The sequence below is a fragment of the Anticarsia gemmatalis genome, chromosome 2, assembly GCF_050436995.1.
Source record: "Anticarsia gemmatalis isolate Benzon Research Colony breed Stoneville strain chromosome 2, ilAntGemm2 primary, whole genome shotgun sequence".
Lineage (NCBI taxonomy): Eukaryota > Metazoa > Arthropoda > Insecta > Lepidoptera > Erebidae > Anticarsia > Anticarsia gemmatalis.
This window is the reverse complement of record NC_134746.1, coordinates 10407499-10430122: the sequence shown is the minus strand read 5'-3', so window position 1 is coordinate 10430122 and position 22624 is coordinate 10407499. Positions and strand designations below refer to the sequence as shown.

The following is a 22624-nucleotide window of genomic DNA, read 5'->3' as shown; positions in this document are numbered from 1 at the left end:
CGTGATGGGAAGAAAATTACGCAGTCTGCGCAAAGACCCCGCCGAAGCGAATATTTTGCGACTGACGTGTTGGATTTGAGGAACCCACGACATCTTCTTATCAATGAAGATACCCAAATTCTTGACTTTGTCACTGTATGGGATATCAATACCGTCACAAGACACGGGAGGTATCAGTGACCAGTCGATTCTCGAGATCATTCTCGAACTGCCAACAACAATTACCTGGGTCTTATCCGGGTTGACCTTTAACCCGTACGACTTGCTCCAGTCACAAATTCGCATCATGTCGGTGTTTATAGTTTGAACAGCTTCCGTCAACCTATCTAGAGGAGCGTGGGAGTAAATCTGTAGATCATCTGCGTAGAGGTGGTAGGAGGAAGTCAAGAAGTTAGAAATTGAGTTGATAAAAACTGCGAAGAGAAGAGGGGATAAAACGCCGCCCTGCGGAACGCCAGCATATGACGGGCACCATGCGGAGATCGTGTTATCGATGCTGATACGTTGCCGGCGCCCAAACAGGTAACTACGAAACCAGTCAACCGCTGTTGGAGATACGTTAAGAGAGCATAGTATCCCGAGAAGTAGATCAAAGTCAACAGTGTTAAAAGCGTTGCTAAAGTCTAGCAATGCAAGCACAGTTAGATTACCACCTTCCATTGCTGACCTAATGTCTTCCGTAATATGAACCAGGGTTGTGGTGGTACTGTGACCGGGACGGAAACCAGACTGGAGTGGGTTAAGGAGTTGGTTTTCGGAAAGAAAGGAACTAAGCTGATCATGAACGAGGCGTTCAAGAACTTTAGACAGGAAAGGTAGGATAGAAATGGGCCGGTATTCAGAGAAGGATGAAGGGTTACATTTTTTAGGTAGAGGTGTGATTTGGGCGTCTTTCCAAGCTGATGGGAAGATGCCCCTGGAGATGGAGAAATTAAGGATATGACAGATGACAGGGAGTATCTCATCAAGGATAGGAAGGATCATATTACGGCTGACGCAATCGGTACCTATTGCATTCGAGGTAGTAGATAGGATGCTTTTCTTAACGTCACAAGCAGCAAATTGATGAAAGTCAAATGGGAAGCAATCGGGAGTCGAACTTAGTGAAAGAGATTTTAGAGTATTATCTTTTAGTAAGGGGTCAAAGTTGGGTAATGTAGTGAAATGCTGGTTTAAAGCGTTCAGATCGAGAGATTTAGGAATTGTGTCTTGGCGAGATTTGCCGACTCCCAATGATCTCAGAAATTTCCAGACTTTGGCTGGATCTCCGTTTTCGACAGATGCATGAATATGTCGGCGTTGTGCATTCCTACACACCTTACTGCAGTGATTACGTATTGCGACATATTTATTCCAATTAGCGTTGGTTGGACGACATTTAAATTTCGTTTTAGCAGCAGCTTTCTTGGAGAGTAATGATTTAATGTCGTCCGTCAGCCAAGGTGACGGAAGATGTTTCACTCTTATTTTACGCAATGGTGCATGAGTGTCGTAGAGTTTTATCAGACTGGAGGTCAATAGCTCAACTTTCTCGTCTACATTTTCGGAATCAAAGAGAGAATCCCAGACAATGTTGTTGACATCCGCACGAAGATTTGCCACATTCATTTCACGAAAGTTGCGCTGCACCAGGATTTTAGGTTTAGGTTTCGGAGGTCGGACACGGTAAGACAAGAAGAGGAGGTCATGATAGGAAAAAGCATCTGCAGAACACTGACCATGCTTGGAAACACGATGAGGGGAAGAAATAAGGATAAGGTCAAGCAGGGACGGAGTACAGTTAGGAAAATGATGAGTAGTATTAAGAGGAAGTATGGAGAGGTTATTGGAGTCAACGATTGATTGGAGTGCATAGGAACGGTGATCATTTTTAAGGAGGCAGGTGTTGAAATCGCCCATGATTATGGTTTGACTGTACACGGGGAGAACATTTTCTAATAGAATTTCAAGAGAGGTGAAGTAATCTACACGTAAAGAAGGACTATAAAAAACACCGAGCAAAATTTTGGAGTGGAGAAGTTCAACTTCGAGAAAAAGATGCTCGCCAGCATTTGGTGGTGGGGGCTGCGGTGACATGCTAACTATGGAGAAAGGAATATTATGCTTAAGATAGATAGCCACACCACCCCCACCTCCCACTGCGCGATCGTTTCTAATAAGCTCATAGCCTGGGAGTGAGTAAGCAGATGAGACTAAGCATGGTTTAAGCCAAGACTCAGAAACAAGTATTGCATGAATATGTGTACAGTCGAAAGTAGCCAGCATATCCGGGAAATGGGCCGGAATACTCTGAGCATTAATATGGACCACATTAAAGTTCCTGGGAAAATCAGAAAACTGGGACGACAGTGTCTCAGCAAGAGATGGAACACTTACGAAGCTGGTATCACTACTTGCAGAAAAATATTCTTCATTATCTATGCTAATGTCTAATAGTGACATAAGTTAATTATTTTAGTAAAGATAAATAACAATAAATAATTAATAAAAAATAAAATAGAAGATACAATAAAAATAAATATATACTATATATATAATAGAGGCTGATAAACAAAAGTTATTGCTCCATCTGCCGGCTGCGAGAACAAAACAGGTACATTTAAAAAAAAATAATAATAATAATTAACACCTAACAACTAGTCCAGGTACGAGAAAGGAAAAAAAGAAAACATAGAAATAATACGACAGTTTCTTAAACAGGATTGTATAGAATAAATAAAAGAAGAAAATAATAATATTAATAATGTTATTAATAATATGTGTATATAAAATTAAAAATACTAGAGAGTCGAGAGGTAAGAACGGTAAAAAATAGATTTTTAATATGGTAACATTAAGTATGAAGTGTCAGAAATGTCAGATGTCAAAGTCAAAGTCAAACGGGAGAATAAACATTTATATTATAATATTTGTGGGAGGTAGAAGAAATGAATTATGCAAGTAAACATGCGAAGTGTACCTGGACTAGTTATGAACTCGGATGACCTCACTTTTTGGGGGCTACTCGCTTCGATTTTGAGGCAACCAGTGGTTTGGGCGCCGAACTCGGCTTGGGCAACAGCTCACCGACCTTGCACAGCTCGGCTTGTGTTGTCACACGGTGCCTCACGTCTTCCGGTCCCAGAACATGGATTGCACCATCCCGAGTCCAGCACTTGTTGACCCCATACTTCTCACGAGCCGCCATGAACACATCGTGCCTGCTCTTGGTGAGGAACTCCGACATGGTGACTCCGGAACCCTTAAGCTTCGTCTTGGAGAACCACAGCTTATCACGCAGCTCCAAGTCCCTCAACTTAACCAGTATTGGCCGGGGCTTCTTAGCCGAAGTCTTCCGCCCCATTCGCTGACAGCGCCTAATGTCATCATTGGAGAAATCACCAATGCCCAGCTGCTTGACAACGACACTAGTGACTGTTTGGGCAACGTCTTCATCCTTGGCAGGCTCCGTAACACCATGAAGCAGCAGTATCTTCCTCCGCCGCTGCATCTCCATGCTGTCGACTGTTCGTGCAAGCCCGTCAATTTGCAGTTGCAGCATTGTCAGGGCTTGGGTAACAAATGCCCTGTACGCTGCAAAGTCGGAGGCCAGGCTGGAGACACTCAGAGGGGCGGACTTCAGTAGCTGCGCTTCAAAATCAGCCATTCTGCTGTTGATGCTGGTGCTGAGCTCATTCAGTGTTGCTTGCACGGTGTCCATTTTGTGTAGTTCAGTGTAGTCAATGGTAGATAGTGAGTAGTGAAGTGCAGAAGAGAAGGATTCAACGAAGAGAAATATTGTAACCGGCAGGTAGATAGATGAATAAGAAATTAGAACATAAAATTGTATAAATAAGATAAAATAACTATTAAAATTTAATTAAAATACGCAGAGCAGAATTTTAGTTCCTTCTTCTTGCAACTACCCTCGCAAAAAAAAAAAAAAAAAAATTTGATAACGGATTCTCTTGGTTCTGCTTCTTAGGGCATTATGTAATATCCATTCTTCAGTGAAACTGTAGCGCGATTTGCTACTGTCAATACTTTCAAGTATAGAGTGTTTGACGTTTAAAATGTTCTGGAATTTCTATGGTGGCCGCTAAATGCGCTGGTCAGCTTTTCGTACAAAATTTCTCTGTAACTAGCCGGTTGCTGATAGTGGTAGAGAATTGCGCTACTGGTTAATTGAATTTTGTAAACGGACCATAAATCTTTAAAGGAAGACAAAGCCCGAAAAACACAAGACCGCCCTCCTTCTATCAGACGTTTCCGTACAATTTGGTATAGTTGCATCGTCGTGCGTCACGGGCCCATCGACGCGGGAACTAGGTCGGCCATATTTGTCGTTTTGGCGGCAAACGGCGTCAAATTGCCGCCGCCATGGACATACGCCACAATAAACACCCCTTTATATGATAAACATTTGTTCCCTGTCATCATTAAATCGCGTACGATTCACTAATTCTGAGTATTGTCCCGAGTTATCATTACATCATATTATCTGTTTGTACGAACAAGTGATTTGTTAGGGTAACGGTATTTTCCATTTGAGTTGGCGTGTATTGGGACTATCTTAAAGCGAATGGCTCAATTTATAGCGAAGGAAACAGATACATCGACCACGATTAATAGGTAAATAACGTTTGAAACCGGCTTTTGTTTGCTTGTAACGTAAAATTCCATTGTTATACAAAAATGCGTTTAGTCCACCTCGTTGTAGGCCGACAAGGAATCAAATTGCGGTTTATATTTCAATGAAAACCATGCAGTCATGTATTAAAACGTCTTTGAAGTATATTACTATGACCTTATTTTAAATAAGCATTCATTTGTGAAAATCTTTCCTGACACATTACCTGCGACCCTATGCTAACGAAAATGGATTACGTTTTTCTATAATACACCTTTGTTTCTAAATATAAGCTCGTTAATTTTCATACAGGTATAACTCGATACCACCTGTAATGGATTTAGAAATATTTCAAGGGCGATAGAACGAGGTCAGACGTGCCTGTAGACCATCAGTACAAGCCGCGGTGATCAATCTTGACAAGGAACTTTTAAAAGCCTTCAAATATAACTTTTAAAGTGCTACGAAACTTTCCACCTACTGTAATTGTACGACCCTCTTAAACTAAGATCTCATAGTATAATGTACGGAGCTACTTTTTTTGACAAATGTGAGAAGAAGCTCCAAAAAGAGAAATGTCATTCCACGCGAAAACTTTATTAATGTCGCCATTCAATCGAATCAGCCAATAAAATTATGATAATGGTTTTCATACGAGCAGAGGTCAACTGTATTCTAGTGTATCGAAGTGTTTATACGAAAAACAAAACACTAACGACCGTACTCTATGATAATGGACCGCAAATATCGACGTCGATAAACATTTAGAATGGACTCGCCAATTCGTATTCTGGAACAAAAACGCTTTTACGCTTTTAAAAGAATTCAAAGTCTATATAGGGTAGACAAGTCTGAATATATTTTGTGAAATACGGTTAGAATGGTTACTTTCACAAGTAATATTTTTTTATCAAGTCGAGCGGGAGAAATTATGTGAGGTGACTCCAGAAGTATCGGTGTCACCGCTCGGGGAGTTTATATTCATGCCGCGATCCGACGAGGCGTGATTTAATTCCGACTTAGAAGCAATTTTTCGGAACCGAATGGCGTAATGCGTCGAGAGCTTCACGGGTTGCTGCCCCTCACAAATACGAGACCAACTGTTTCTGGGTTAAATGTTGTCGATCTATTTTTAAACGGAACATTGGATGTAGATTAGTTTGACTTTATTTGAAGACAGTGGGAGGACAATTGATTGGCAGGTAACTAAGGAACTTAAGTGAAATGTCAAGATATTGGAGGTGACACTGCTGGGTATTGGGTTGAGCTAGTTATTTGTGTTATATGGTTGTATTACTTTTGGACATATAAATAAGATCTTTTGTAAGCGTTACCAACTTGTACTTTATTACTGACACTTTTCGAAAAATGGAAACTCATTAAGTAAACGACTATATACCCTGTTGATTAATAAACATGTTATTTTTGCAATATAATATGTATTTAAACGATAATTAAAGTGTGTCGTGTGTCAGTGTCATGGGCATGAACTTACAGTACTTTTTTTTAGTTTTATAATTGATAAAACAATACCTAATACATTGTTATTATATACATTATTGTTTAATTATAATATGGATTTTGTAATGTATATAAATCCATACTATTATAATTAAACATATTCTATCCTTATAAAACTCATTGTTTACATAATAAATCCTTTATCCTGTTCAATATACCTATTTTAAAAACTGACTATATTTACTGCAGAACCACATAGAACATTTTTTTGTATGGAAAGAAAACTATTAGGGCGCGTTCACATATAACGTCCGTTTTAAGAGGATCCGTTTTACGAATCCGTGGATTGCTGTTATTTTGTCTAATCGGTATTTTTTACTGGATACGGAATACTGTATTATGTGTGTACTGGCTCATACAACTACATACGCTTATAACACACACGTTTAAACGGACCTGTAAAACTGACGTTATATGTGAACGCGCCCTTAGTCTTAAGTCTACCGAATCATAAAATAACTATCGAACCCTCCTTTGAGGTCAGACTTGATACTAAACTCTAATGACCCAATATAAGCCCCTAATCTTTTTCTATTCGATACAAAACTACTAAAATAGTTAATAAAAGCATATCGCTTCATTAACCAAAATAGATTACGTATTTATCAGATAAAATGGATTACCCTCAAGTGGCCATAGGAAATAATGAAAGCTTGATTGATAAGCCTTATCGTATTGGTATGCTAATTTAATATTTGACGATTACTTTAATATAATCTGAATGCAATTTGTTCGTAGATTCTGAACGATACTCGTGGAGGTTCTTATTGAATATCTGATATTGAATTTTTGTGGTGAAACAGTTGTTACTGCAGCTGTGCTGTCTTTGATTGCCAGTTATTATTGCTTAGTTTTGATACAATAGTACAATAATAAAATTAGTTTTACAATAATAGAATTTTGTTTTGAAGATGTCAGATATTTCGTGGATTATCTGAAATAGTTATAGTATAATTTGTTTCATACCAATTGGTTAAAACGTCAAAATATTACACAAACCCGATTAAAATCAAGTAGTACGCAAACACACCTACGTCGAAATCAATATTATAATTAAACTTTAAAACGCATTTAACCAAAATAACGTCAATAATCCAAAAATATCTTGATACAAAAGGGTCGCTTTTGTTTAGATAGAATGTATTTTAGTACTTATAGACGCGTTAAATATAAGATTTATTTATAAAAACACGTGCACATTGAGCGTATAACGACGTCGCTTGGTTCATTCAGATCCTATGAATGGCATACAAACGGGTTAGTTGTATGGATAATACGGTACACGGAACACTTTGTGCGTATAATTAGCAAGTTATTTTTAGTACAGACATATTTATTAAGCCCATTATTCGACCTTTGTGAGACGTATACCGAACGCCAACGTATTTTTTCTTCCAGATTAATTCCTAGTGATATGGAGGTTTTTCCAACCGTTTAGAGCAATCAGATTAGGATATCAGTTTTTCTTAAGGACTTTCAGTACCCGTATCCGAAGAAATAAATGATATTCTAGACCAAACTGTAGGCTAACGTGAAAAGAGGTTATTACTCTGATTGTAGGCGTAACCTTAACTCCAGACAAGCTATTGATAGCTCCATTTGGCCCAGTTAAGTTAGCAATCAACTTAATTGCGCTTAGAATAGCTAATATCACAATCTGTGCAATTTCCGCCGATGAATGGGTTTAAATCACGTCACTTGAAGACATGGTATGATAAGCTGTATTACGAATACATTTTTGACATTTTCATCGATTTAACTAACCAAGGCCCAGTTTTACAGTTTTGAAATAGTCAATAGTCAAAATTTCATCTGATAAGCTATCTAATTACCCACAAATGGTAGCACTTAGTACACTACGATGGCAAGTGAGACATGGCAAGTGCTTAGTCAATGCATAGGCAATTCTTTGTTCGCAAAGTGCAATACACATAAACAACTCTCGTCATAATATACTTCGATACGATAAACCGCGATGCCGGAAGATTACTAGCTCGTAAAAGACGGGCGTATAACAAAGCGCCATTCATAAATCCCAATACACAAATACTCAGACACCACGTAAAGAAGAAAACAAGTCGTAAGTAGGGCAAATCCTGTTGTTCACGGTCTGTTGGTCGCCATCGTCCCGAAGCTTCCTGAAGGGCGTACGAACATAATTATTGTACGAATGCTCGCTGTAATTAATGTTGGTTTCAAAGACATAATTTAAAACTTGTTTGTGTGAGCAAAAACAACAAGTATAAGTATTTACGAACCGTGTTATGTCGGAAAATTTAGTAGACGTGTTGGGTTTCTTTAAATTTTGATAATTTTTGTGTCATTATTATTTGGTGGAAAGTTATTAAAATACAATACTAAATGTTGTTTGTGTGTTGATATTTTGTTCTCGAATAATCAACATTTTGTTTCTGTATACTCTGTTGTAAGAAAAAATAAGTTTCGGGTATCATCTCAAATATATAACTTGAGCACAAATACAGTCGTTGTTGGAAAACTATTTTTTAATACAAAAATTATTAATAAAATAAAAGATCCATTGAATATTTAAATACGTCCTTATTTACCCAAAAACCGACGAATTGCAAAAGTCGTCTATTACTACAGTTTTGTAATTTTAATATTCATGAACACTATCACTGTACAAGATACAGATATCGCTTGCTCGCTAAAACTGCGTCATAAGAAGTGTAATAGGGTGCAATAAAAGTAGGAACCTTTTATTGCGTGCTATTAGTGTGCAGGCTCGTTTGCTGGTTCTTTGCTCTATTGGCTGTTTATACGTTGATGGCGCCTAGCTTCTATAGGAAACAACTACGTATACTTACATAAAATCACGACTTTTTCCCCCTAGTAGTAAGCAGAGACCAAAGAACGCCATTTGGTACGATCCTTACGAACTTCCCTTGCCTTATAAACATTCATCTTGTCATAATCGAGCGCCAGTTAGGAGTACTATAAACCAGACATTTTTGCAAGACATCGCCGATATGGTTTGTGTATTTCTTTATAGGTCGTTATTTCTGAACAGCTGCATATGACGTTAAAATTCGGTATTGATTGTAGCAGATGAGGTAAAAGCCGGATTTAAAAAAATAGTTTTATCTAAGTTTGCCTTCGCGCACAAAAGCGTAGTAATGTTTTTATTTAACGATAAATTTATTTATTTTGAAATTATAATATAAAACTCTATAATAAATTCATAAAGTCACGGGTGGAATTTAATCATAATAAATATAACGCGAGAATTTCTCTACCATATCTGTAGGTTATAGGTGCATATTGTTTGCGTAAATCAGTTACCGTATTGTGTTACACACAACTTTGTGCTTGTTCGAGTCGTGCACTAGTTGCAGTAATTAGATTGACCTGCATCCTACTATTGTGTGCACTTTGTCTACCCTCAACTTACCTACGATTTAATAATATTCTTATTAATTAGACTGTGTACGCTACTGCTTAGGTGACCCTTGTGACTGAACCTCGATAAAAACCAGATTGATTTTGAGAAAGTAGTCAGTATTGACTCCGGATTTTAACTTTCCCAAAACCAAAATATATAAAAATCAGTTCAGAATTTTTGATGTGAAAGCGTAACAAACAGTCTTTGTCACTAATTAGCAAACAATTAAAATTTCAAATCATACTGTCCAATTTATTTTAAATGCGAAACCCGAAAAATAAATGTATTAATTGGATTAAAGTTTTTGCATAAAACCACAGTTATGTTTGAAAATAATTTATGCATTTAATAAAATTAATATGGAAATGTTGGATGTAACATTGGTTATTAATACTCTGATATTTCGCCACAAATTGGCGACCACTTGTTTGTGGTTTAGTTTGCAACATGGAATGTTTGATTTGAAAACTACATTTAGATATCTCTTTAGCACATTTTCCTGTATTATAAAATAGTTTATTTTTCGCTCATTTCGTATTATTTCAGAAGTAACGGGACTTCTCAAGTTTTCTCGGTAGTAAGCTTAAATCTCATTATGCTTAACTAGCTTTGCCCGGTATTTTCCGGAATAATAAGTAACCCATGACAATCAAAGTCTATCAGTGAAATCATTTGAGAAATAAGTTGGCTGGCTTCAAGTTCTTACAAAAAATACTACTTTTAAATCAGATAAATAGTCAAGTAAATTTATAATCAAACTCATTGCAGATTTACACCTATACGATTCTGAATTTTCTTTACGCATACGACGAACAAACAAGCCAGTAAAAGCACTAAAAACCTATTAAACAGGAAATCCTTTTTCTAAATTAAACTAGAACTAAAACTATAAAAGTTTAACGTCCGTATAAAGGCTTTATTGCTTTCCCAGAAGCGATAAAAACAACGACAGCACAGATTAATTCGTGCCAAACTTTAAGCAAATTAAATGGCCGCTCTTTGACTGTCGTCAGTGGACTATTAATCACTAGCTCGAAGACAAATGCATTCCTTATTACTCTTTTATTGAGATCAACGTTTATTAGTATAGTCCAACAACTTAGTAGACAGCATTGTTGGCAAAATTCACTGCTGGCTAGCAGATGAAATCGAATCAGCGCCTCTAGCGGGCGCGGTAGGAACTATTTTTGCATATTAAATGGAAAATTCACGATACTCGTTAGAACCTGCTGTAGAGAAACGCGCTAGAGAATTTAAAATGTCAGTGACTGGCAGGCTAATGCAAGTGACGGAGGCCTGTTTAATATTCCTACCTTATTTTGGAAATACACAGAGTTATTAATTAAAATCTAGATAACTCGGGCGTGCCAAGGCTCTCTACTAAGTTGTCGGGCTATAGACTAAGTTTGATTTGTGACTTATTTCTCGCTAAATTCGGTTCGGAAACCGAGTATTTCGGGATAGATTAAAGTGTTCACGTTTAATCTCGGATGTCGCCGTATAAACGGAACTACTAAACCCGTTCTTAAGTTACAGCGTGATTGAACAAACATCTGTTAATCCAGCAATCAACTTCCGCGTGTGTAATATTAGAAGCAGATAATGGAATCTTTTATTCTGTCAGTATTTAAACGTTATTTCTAAAAGTTATTTGAATGTAAATATAAATTGTACATATTAAAAAGATGGATGCTTGAAATAGAACTATAGTAAAAAAGTATCGTAGTAAAGTATCTTTCAATAGCAGAAGTTTAGTATTGAAACTAAAAATTGATTTTATTCGTATAGTTTAATTAATTTTGTTCAATATATTTGTGCACAACATTTACTTCAAAGAACCGCAAACAAGTAGGTCAGAACTATTCTTCAAGTTATTTTCAATTAAAATCTATTCGATACTGAAGAAAACTGCAAACGTCACTACGGTACTCCAGTAAATAGTTATTGAAAATATCGACGGTCCCTACGTACAATAACCTAATTGCAAAACGCGAATTTTACAGGAGAGCGGTTTGAAGTTTCAAACACTTGTATCTCAAGTTCTATCAATCGCAGAGCTATGAAATTTTGCACGAAGTCTTTATTTGTTGTCTTTTATGAGAAAATAAAATAAAAACGTTAAAATATATTCATTTTATTTCAACTTACCTGACGATATTTTGATGGCTTTACCTTTATCTTTTACATTTTTCATTTTCTTTTTTGCGCGAGCGCAACAAGCCCGCATGTGGGAGTTACGGGGGAGGCGCGCGGGGGTGTTGTTGACTTGCCAATGTAAAAATTAAATGTCTTAACTCTCACTAGTGACATTTTACATTGGAAGTGTTGTAGTTCTGGGGTTTGTCGAGTGTTGATTTAGGGTAGAATTAAAGCATTTTTACTAATTTTTCTTTGATCAATCGAAAGTATATGACAACCGGAAGGTCACGGAAACAAAAAAGGCAAATCCCGTAAGTACCACTTGAGGGAATGTACGTAGGGACCGTCGATATGTGCGATTCGTGTCACAAAAAAAAATTGTTAGAGTAAGTGTGGGAGCTACTTCGTCTTCTTGATAACTTAGATTCCTACATAAAATTCATACTGTTTGTTAAGGAGTTTGAGCCCACTTTCTCATGTACATATGTGGTTTGTTTGATTATCTATATAATTATAATTGAATCCCTATTTTTCTTGGTCACGCCATCACGCGTGGACCGTTGGACCGATTTCACTAATTCTTTTTTTTATACAATTCCTTCAAGTACGATCTTTAATACAGAGAAAAAAAAAGATTATTGAATATTATATATTTATTAAAAATCGGCTGTTAGGCGGTACGAAGTTTGCGGGATCAGCTAGTAATAAATACATATGTCACGGTTATGTATTGTATGGTCCATCTTCTAATAACTTTCTTCATACAAAAACACCGTGTATGATATATTTTTGCTTCTAGTTGTCAAGGTGTGTATGTGTAGTGTGTATAGAAACCCGCACACATTTCATTATTGACTTGAGGCCTGAGTAATTAGTAAGTATACGAGGAGGGAGCGGTGAAACCGGGACACGAACTGTGAGTGACGTGCCCTCTGATTGATAATAGACTTCAATATGATTACCGACACATCAATTTGTATATTACTTTCTTCGAATACAAAATAACATTAAACTGAATTTCTACATTTCTAAGAATTCGTGACGATAAAATTACGCTCAAAAATTAAGTAAAGAGACAAGCTTTTTGCCATTGAAAGTTTTTAAGATCGTAATAAAATATTTTATAATATACTACTTCAAAGTAATTGCCGAGTACTTACGATAAAGTCATACGTGCAAATACTTTAATATTAAACTAGCATATTTATAGAAATTTCCAGTGACATGATAACAGCAGTCGTATTATGCAATATATTACTTTTATTACATGTAACATATTTCAAGAAAATATTGTAAAGAAAAATCATATTAAAATGTTGTACTGAGGTTCGAGAAAATGCTGACTGAATTTTCGTAGAGCCTCTACGGTGCTACGAAAGTGCTACGTCAGTGGTTACTGCTCTTTAATTTTTTTTTCTTACGCCAAGAGCATACTTAAACATCCCATTTGCATCACAAATACTTACTTGAGGCCCATATATTTGCATTTTAAGTTACTAAGAAATTGATTACAGTAAAAAGTAAAATGGAATTTGTCTCAATAATCTTTAGGTTCATTTTCCTAATACAGAAAGATTTTATAAATTTTTGCGGTTAACGATGAATTTAGAATATCATTTTTTATAAACCAATCAAATGTTGGAATAAATAAACAGTTGTTTATATCATCGTAAAATTAATGAATATTCAAAGAGGACTATCTTTAATTAAAGGTAAGTTAATTAACACGTTCAAAAAGCAGTATCAGTTACTGTATATTTGTATAATAATAATTGGCAACAACGCGTTCTTACCAGCATACAACGATGGACCTTGGATTTCCATATCGAAATTCCTCTTTGTGCCCGAAGCGCATTTGATCTCGTTGTCAAACAACAGAATGTCCCCAACTCATAATTAGGGACATTTATGAGAAAAAAAAAGAAATATGTTATATTTATTTTATCTTGTATCTGTCAGCTTACATGGTTAACCTTTAGATGATATTTGTGTCGTATAAAAACAGTCCTCTTTCATGTCGATATTTCTTTTATTATTATCATAACATTTCTATAAGTATCTTCATCTTCAGTGAACTATGTAATATGATTTATTTTTGTATCTTAAATGGTAACCAATTTGGGATCATTATTTGATTCAGAAAATTTTATTTAGTAAACAATTTTATCGAGACAGTGATATTTTTCTCTTAAATCGTCAAAATTGAGTGGTAAATGAATTGTTAAGACAGAGATTTTTTTAATTGTCTAATTTGAGCAACAAATGAAGCTATTGATGACTAAACTAGCTATTATAGCTCGCGAAAATCAATTTTGTGTGTCTGAATAATAGCTTAAAGCCGCTACAAGCCAAAAAAAAAAATAGAGTTTAAGGAGAAGATTGCAGGTGATGAAAGAAATAGACACTGTGACGTCGTTTTTACTTTTCTATCACAGGCAGAAAAGGTCTAATCCCTCCCTCGTTTGGGAGTAGACCCTTGCCCAGCAGTGGGACAACAACGGTTTAGAAAAAAACACAAAGAGTTCTGTCCAAAATGTAGACATACAAAGTTATATGGCACCTGATTAAACGAGTTATGAAAAACGTTGCTCTTTTGTTTTACATGAAAATATATTTTAGTATAATAATAATATTTATGTACTCATCACATATAGCGAGGTAATTAACGTTCAACACAAAGACGTTTTGGAGCTAAATGTTTATGTCTAGCATCACTTCAGAACGACGCTTCTAATAATTTACTAAGTCAAAGACCCTCTGTAGAAGCTCAGAATTTATTATACAAACTTCACATATGGCTTATGTGAAATTGTAATTTAAAATTATGATACCATATAATATAAAGTTAAGTTTGAGCCTGTAATTTCTCATTAACATGGTAAAATTATTTGCTTTACCGAAATTTTAGTGGTAATTTGGTAAATGTGGGTAATATGTACTGTTGTGAACTTTGTGTACAAGATGAATTACGTTTTAGGTATTTTATACTTAAGAGCTAATGCCGATTTAAATAAATTTCTAAAATTATACTCAATAATGCCCGTATTTTGTGACACCACTTTTTGTTCTTATCAGTTGTTGTTTAAAAAGTAAACCTCTTTCATTCCGACGCATATTTATTTGAGTACACAAATAATTAATTTAATTGTGCACCGAATACTTCAAAAAGTATTTTTAACTCCCGACAAGACTTTAAATCATATAAAGACGTTACACCGAAGGAATGTTTTAGAGGTCATGTGAAGGTGGTCGTAGAACCAGTAGCTCGTTTATTGCCTAACTTCAGATGTAAAGACCAATACCGATGGTCGACTGCCCCAGTATTACTTCGTATTGCTCAATACTGAAAGTTTACAAGTAGTTCTAAATTCCTAAAAAATACTTGATAAGATCATGGTTCATGTTCTTACAGAAGCGAAAAAGATTGTTTAGATTCCTTTGCAAAATTATATATTTAGCTATAACGATCAAATCAATAGGTTGACATCATGTAGCTCAATACAATATGTCACGGTTACAGTAACGCGAGTCTCTACAAACGTTACCATCGAGTATCGAGAGTTTGACATTTAAAATGTACTGGAAAAATTGTTCCCACGACGCCCACAAGAGGCGTTCATATAAAATTACTCGCTAGCTAGCCGGTTGCCGGTAGTCGATAGTTGTATAGAATCGCGCTGCAGGTACTCTAATTACTGCTAATTAAATAAATAAAAGTGCAATAAAATTGGAGTGTTCCTTAACCTTTAAACAAGTAGTTTGTGTCAATACGCAATTATGTTAGCATCGTATGTGCAAGATCTCAATGAACAATGATTTTTTTAAACATAATTATCATACAGTCGTAGTTTAAATTTACAACTACAACTTCAATTTTAAATTGAAACATGACCTCAATACCGGCCCAGCAAAATGACTGCACAAAGTTTTAAGCTATAAAGATTTCAATTTCAGGTGCGAAGATGTGCTTTTGGTAATATTCATAAAAGTGGGACATGAAACTGTTATAAACCTAGTTTTGCGAGCCCCGATCGGGCCGTTGAAGCGTTGTGCCGCGGTTTATGTTCCGACCCTCGACTTTTAATTACAGGTCTGGTCAACGAACACTTTGTTGGCTCAAGGATTTAAAACACAAACAAACTAATTGCATGTGTTTATGCTAATAGAGTGTCTAATTGCTAGGGACGATAATTGATAGGTACGACTATTGTTATGTCTACGTTGGTTTGTTTTACTGCATGTATTTATTATACAATTTATTTATGTCAATTGTCTAATAAATAGTTAGTTTTTTTTGTTTAACTGAATGTGATGTTTAACATTACAGACATTATTACAAATATCAAAAAGTATTTTTATTGGGTAAAAATACGTGCGGGATGTTTTGATAAACAATAGAGTTCTATTACAGTTCGTAATAAAAGTCCTTGTAAAGTTTTAACCGAACTGCCAGTTTCGATTTACAATTTCACCGCTGTTTTCTTCTGAAACAAAAACAAGTTTCAAAGCGAGACCTCCGCCGTATGTAAATGTTAGGTAAACGCATACACAAACAGAACTTTTCACTGATGCATTAAATCTTTTGGTATACAGCTCCAAGTTAGTGCAAATACAATCTGGGCCAGCTTTTATACATTTACTGAGTCAAGAAGAACGTCGAGTCACGAGTCGCTCTTCAGACTTTGATAGAGAGGGATGGCTATAAGAAAAGAACGAGACAAACAAAGCTTGCAGCGGGAGGCAGCTGGGCGCCTATTGTAGCTCTGTCGAGACTCGATCGCATTTTGTTCGCCGGCAAAGCTGCATCTCATTGCCGAAATGACCTAATTTGCACAGTAACGAAGTAGGACACCATTGTAATAAATATTTGTTTCCTTCGCGTGCAGATTTCACGCGACTCCTTTATTTTAATTTCACAAGGATGTACGACGTATAAGAAATTATTGCGGGATTGGGGAAGGAAGCCTGAACCGAAATACCTATTATTAAATATTGTGGGACTCCGTGTTCTTATATTATTCGGTTGCTTAAGCTGCAATATTATTTAAGGCATTATTGGAATTGAAATACAAATCTGGGGGCACGGAAGTGCCCCCGCAAGTCGAGCAAAAAAAAGCGGCACGGCCGTAACATCCTTTTCTCGAAGCAATTCGGGCTATTTTTGACACCCCTATAATTTCGTTGTGGATAAAACAAGAAGCCTGGATTTTCAGCAACTAATCAGTCATTGTATAAACACGATATATTTAAAATTTCAATCAATTTGAACCAGTAGTTTAAGAATGACAACTTGTTAAAATTTTGAATTTTGTCACTCACTGATTCACTGACTCACTGACTCACCGATCATCAAAAGTCTAAGGTACTTCTAGCAGACTTAGAAGCTTAAAATTTAGAATACAAATAGGGTTTAGTGTCTTAATCATGGGAAAAATTTAATATTTTCTAATTTCGGTCCAGTTTTCTAAATACACCAACTGCAACAATAACTTTGTAATCCCATATAAATGTATAAGATTACAAGGTTACATTTGCAGTTAATGAATTATTATTACTGTAGAAAATAAAATAAATAGGTGTAATTAGGCACCTACTATATGAGGCATAACGGGAGGGGGTATAGGGTGGGTAGGAGTGTTTAGCCCATGAAACTGAACAACATTCCCATAGGAAAATATGTTGAATTATGAAAAAAAAACGTCTTTTCATACAAATTGGACTTATGTTCGCTCTACAAAAAGAAGTGAGATGCCATCAAAAACATTCTGTAAAAACCTCAAGTCTCGCCGTAAAAAGTGGTGAGATCTATATAATACCAAGTCGATTAATCTATTTAGTCTCTACTTAAAGGACCTTTTGTCTTAAGTTATTACGTATGTTATTATCATGCCAATTTAAAAAAAATATACCTTTAAAACAAATAGATCGACTTGGTCATCGCAAGAAAACACAAATTCGCCATTAAGATTTCAGGAGCATTAACTTCTCGTCGTGCTGTGTAGTGTGATACAAACTAATAATCAAATCATGCGATGGCCAGGTCGGTCTATTTGTTTTAAAGGTATTTTATTTAAATTGGCATGATAATAACATACGTAATAACTTAAGACAGAAGGTCCTTTAAGTAGAGACTAAATAGATTAATCGACTTGGTATTATATAGATCTCACCACTTTTTACGGCGAGACTTGAGGTTTTTACAGAATGTTTTTGATGGCATATATTTTTCCCGTGATATATGAGATCAGTCAGATTTCCAAAAAAACGAGTGTAATAAGAATTACAAGGTACCAAAAGAGCTAATATGCCTAGATTAAAACTAGTTCTACGCGTGTGTGGCGCCCTGTTAAGTGCTTAGTATAAAGAGCAGTGGGGTGTCCAACATGTAAATCAGCTAGGACCTATAATCTAATAAACTGCACTTTAGGTAAGTGCAGTCTATATTAGTATAGCGCTTACACTAATGCGCTCATATGATATTTTGTTGTACAAAAGTTAATGAATGAATATTATACGCTAAGATATTTTTAGGTTGCTTTATGTCAAGGATAAAATGTACTGGAAACCTGTCTTTAAGTTATGATCTTACGATCAGGGTTGTAGCTGAATTTCAAAATATCAATACAGAATATATATTTGTTGCTACACCGAAACGATGTATATGATTCGGCTTATTAACTCCAAAATTATTAAGCAGCTATTATTTTCTTTAAGAGAAAATAGTTCATATTAATTAAGTCTTCAAATCTACAAAATATTGAACTTGTTGAATGACGTGCCGAGTATAATCTTGTTGTTTTGGCTCCCATCAGCTAGCGGCACTAATGGCGCGATAAACATCATCCTGGTAAACGGCCCAATGTGTAAACACTCCACTTTCTATCACAATTAAATCCCTCTTTATATTACTCATTAAATTATGGTCGACTTTATCAATAAGAACTTTAAATCTAAAGCTTATTTTGAATACCCATACTTATTCCAATACGGTTCGCCTACTCATATTACAGTCAACATAATTTATTTAAACAAAATCACGCTTTTTTTTAAAGAAGTAGAATGAGACCAAAGCACACTGTTTGTTTTCTTGCCTCATTCACATCCATACATTTTGTCATATCCCCGGTTACGGACCATTTTTCAAGACAAATATTTTTTTTTTCAATAAACTACAAAATCATGCAGATATTTTATTTAAGACATGTTTACAACAGTTATTTAGCTATTTTATTGTGATACAACCTTAGATAGATAGATAAGTGGGTAGTACATGGGCAAAGTTATTAAAACGTCCAAGTAACCCGTCATTCAATTTAGGCGTAACAGAACAAATTTAAGAAGTGGTAACATCTGTGCATCGGCCGGTCCTCAACCTACTGACCCATTTCTACTAGTTAACAGAACAACTTGAGATATAGATAAATAAATGACATTAATATAATAAGTCGTAGGTAGCAGTCTTCTTTTTGGTTATTATTCAAAGCGTTAGACCCAAGAAGCCTTTAGGCTAGAACAAGTGTAAGACTAATTGAAAATAATGGTACGGCAGCAGCGACAAGCAGGTATGGTATGGAAGGTTATAATTGATTATTTATTAATAATTCTATGTCTTTTCAAAATAAAGTTGCTACATACACCTAACTGGTTTCCGTCAGTTATATTTGTAGGGTTGCGGGTCACTGCTGGGTTAATTTCAGAATTTTGTATAGCTCCGCCAGCCGCAAAACTTGCATACAAGGCTCTCCTAATTAATTTGTTGGTCTACAAGACTAAATTTTTGTGAGTAATCGAAAACTAAAATATATCCCATGTATGCAGATGAAGTGAAACATCATAACCTCGGGTCTTATCGTATTCTTATTATTTAGCTTTTTTTATATTGTTAACACTGTAGTTTTGTATCTCATTAAAATCTCCGTAAATAGTAACTGAAAATTTCAAAGAAAACCTATATAATATAGACAAACACAGTACAGCAAAAGGTTGTAAGCCTATCTACTTGACCCTTTCCCGGGTCAAATTTTATGAGTCTCGCGCCATAATAAAGTGCAGATACCTTTCATGTTTTGTGTCTTTTTTACTACCAGAATATCGTGGAAGCGTTTACACTCTTTTTTTTGCTAATCTAAATGAACGGCAGAGCGACAAGGTTGTAAAAGCTGGGGATAGTTACAAGCTCTGTAGGCTATCACTACCACGTATCTCAGTTGACAACTATTTGAAAACCACTTTGATATACATTGTTTACTCCGAGATCATAGTGATTAACACGTTACGTCAAAGCAGTAATGTATTGAACAGTGACCATCAATTTGACGTACACTGGTTGTCAACCGAACTGGTTGTCAAACGCATACTATAGATAGGAACAGTCACGATCGAAAAATATATAATTTGTATACTGTCACATCTCCAATCGCAATTTTGTGTGTGAAAACATCAATATAGTGTTTTGTATTCATCAACAATAAATACACGGTGGTTGTAAAATTACTTTGAAGTAAATAAGCAGTAATAATAAAAATTCTGATCGAAATGTGACAGTGTATATTTTTGCTTTTGACTGTACATCTTTTTGTACGACAAATATGCGCTCTAAAAGTTATTGCGTTAATTTCACTACGATGTAGCCCGACCTTTACTGGAACATCAAAGAAAATATTTATTTTAACAAAAACGTACTGCAACGGAACGGCGTATTGCAATGAAGTAGCATCCCACTTAAAATTTCTGTACCATAAATGATTTCCATGCTCTTTCAACATTTTCCAAACATTACTTGAACTTATTGTTCTAAATTAAGATCAAATTAAAAAACATGAGATTCTAAACTACCAAATGCTTAATACCTGCAGTGCTACACCACCTGGCTACCAAATCTTACATATGAAACACGTAACATAAAATATATCCGCATTTGGTCGGTATCGGTCCACGTAACATCCGAGATTAATAGCACGTAATTTATCGAACATATCTGTTCCCTGGCGTCTGTTTCACTGATAAATACCGTCGCTTTACATACCTGGTGACACTTGAATATGATACTCAAACGTGATATGATGACAACGATCTATTGAGATTGGATGTGAGTAGGATTGTTGTCTCATTGATACACAGTAGGATTGTTGTCTTGTAAGAGCCAGTTTCACAGTTTAGAAATATCGGATAACCTAGGCTATGTCTTAAATAAACAACTGTCCAAATTACGTCTTTTAGGCAATTTTTGACAAATACCAGATCTAAAAAAAAGAAAAAAGAGAAAGATTTGGGATATAAATAAATTCGATCACAATATTTTACAACAAATGAGGATTGATTAAAATTGGCGATCCAGTTTTAGAACGACATGAATGATCTGATAATTGTATTCTTCTTATTTTATTTTCCTATAGTATTTTATGTTTAGTAGATGAAAACAGCTGATTTGTATAAAAAAATCAAGACGCAAATACCTATTTAAATCACGCACACTTCAGCAGATTCGAAAAGCACAGGTTTGAGACAAGAATCTTTTGATTCATCACTCTCAAAGCCTGTCTCCTGCCTCTCAAAGTCCTTGCTATTCTCTCAAGCCAAAATACCACCTCCTCCCTCTTCTAAACCAAAATCTTGTTTCCGCCATTTGCAATTTACGTTATGGTAAAGAGGTTAATACTCCAATGATAAGATTCCACGGCACATCATTTATTCTTGTCGTTTAAGCTTTCAGTCTGAATAAGCGTGTGAACAACATGTTTTTCGTAAACAACTCGGTGAGTAAACAGTTCTGGCGCACGTAACTAAGATTTTTTAGTAATATTGTGTCTATTGACGAAAATTTTCTTAGGGAGTGGCAATGATTATGTTTTCCATCTAATATTTATCTTATAAGGACTGAATTTAAAATAATGTATATTTTTCATTTCATAGTTTTTGCTTTCAGTTAAATATGACCAAAATTCTCCTTTTACATAAAAGGTTTATGTTTATTTCGATGTACAAAGTAATGTATTGTGATCTTTTGACCGAAAATTACTAGAAAACAAAACATATGAAACTAGTGGAAATGTTTATGGTATACTTCACAATAGCCATTACCCAATTTACGATAAAGCATAGGCCAACTAACATTCTTCCTGAAAAGCCAACATATGAAACTAGTGGAAATGTCTTATATACTTTAAATTATTAAGAAACTAATTATTAACGAGTATTAAATAACGAGAAATGGTAGTTAAACTTCACCGTGGTTAATAAAGGCTGTTGAGTTTTCTTCTATTCGTAAGTATCCATTGTTTACCATTCAGATAGAACAACTACTGTTTCATTAAAACAGTATTGGCAGTCGTTAACGAACGAACAATGCGCCACTATACACCTCTATTTACAATTGATCCAATCATAGATAGCGAATGCGATTGCTCATTTTGTACTGTAATACACTCTAATAGTTTTATGGGGGATATGTACGACCTTGTAGAGGTCAAACGTGAAGAATACCTATGGATAAAAACTTGCAGCGCGATTACAAACTTTTAATCTATCGCGTCGCCTTCGTGTTTTGATATTTCTATTCGAAATTATTTTTTATGTAAGGTATAACAATAGTCTCCCAATTGCTGGTTTATTCTTGGTAAGGAATTACCCCCCTGGAGACAACATATTGATGTGTATAATAATTGATTACGTTTCTGTATCAGAAAGTCAAGGTAAAGGTGAATTAAGTTCACGTTGCTATGAGTTTGTTGCCGTTTCAGAAGTTCCTGCCCGAACAGAAATTCGAAGTAGAAGTCATATGTATCCGTAGCACAAGTTGTACCATAAATTGCAATATATATTTCAAGTAAGACTTTAATATGTACAATAAAAAGCCACAGTCTCCCGCTCCATACACTGTAAACTACATTATGACCGAACTTTATCTAACGAAATACAGGTAGAAACGTTAAAACAGCCATCACGTAACATTT

At 35.4% G+C, this 22624-nt stretch overlaps 1 protein-coding gene across 7 annotated transcripts in view; it reads right to left on the bottom strand.

Moving 5' to 3' along the window:
- Nucleotides 1-22624, bottom strand: part of LOC142984327 (GTPase-activating Rap/Ran-GAP domain-like protein 3) — a 170592-nt gene that overhangs the window by 87049 nt on the left and 60919 nt on the right. The gene's annotated exons all lie outside the window — the stretch shown is intronic.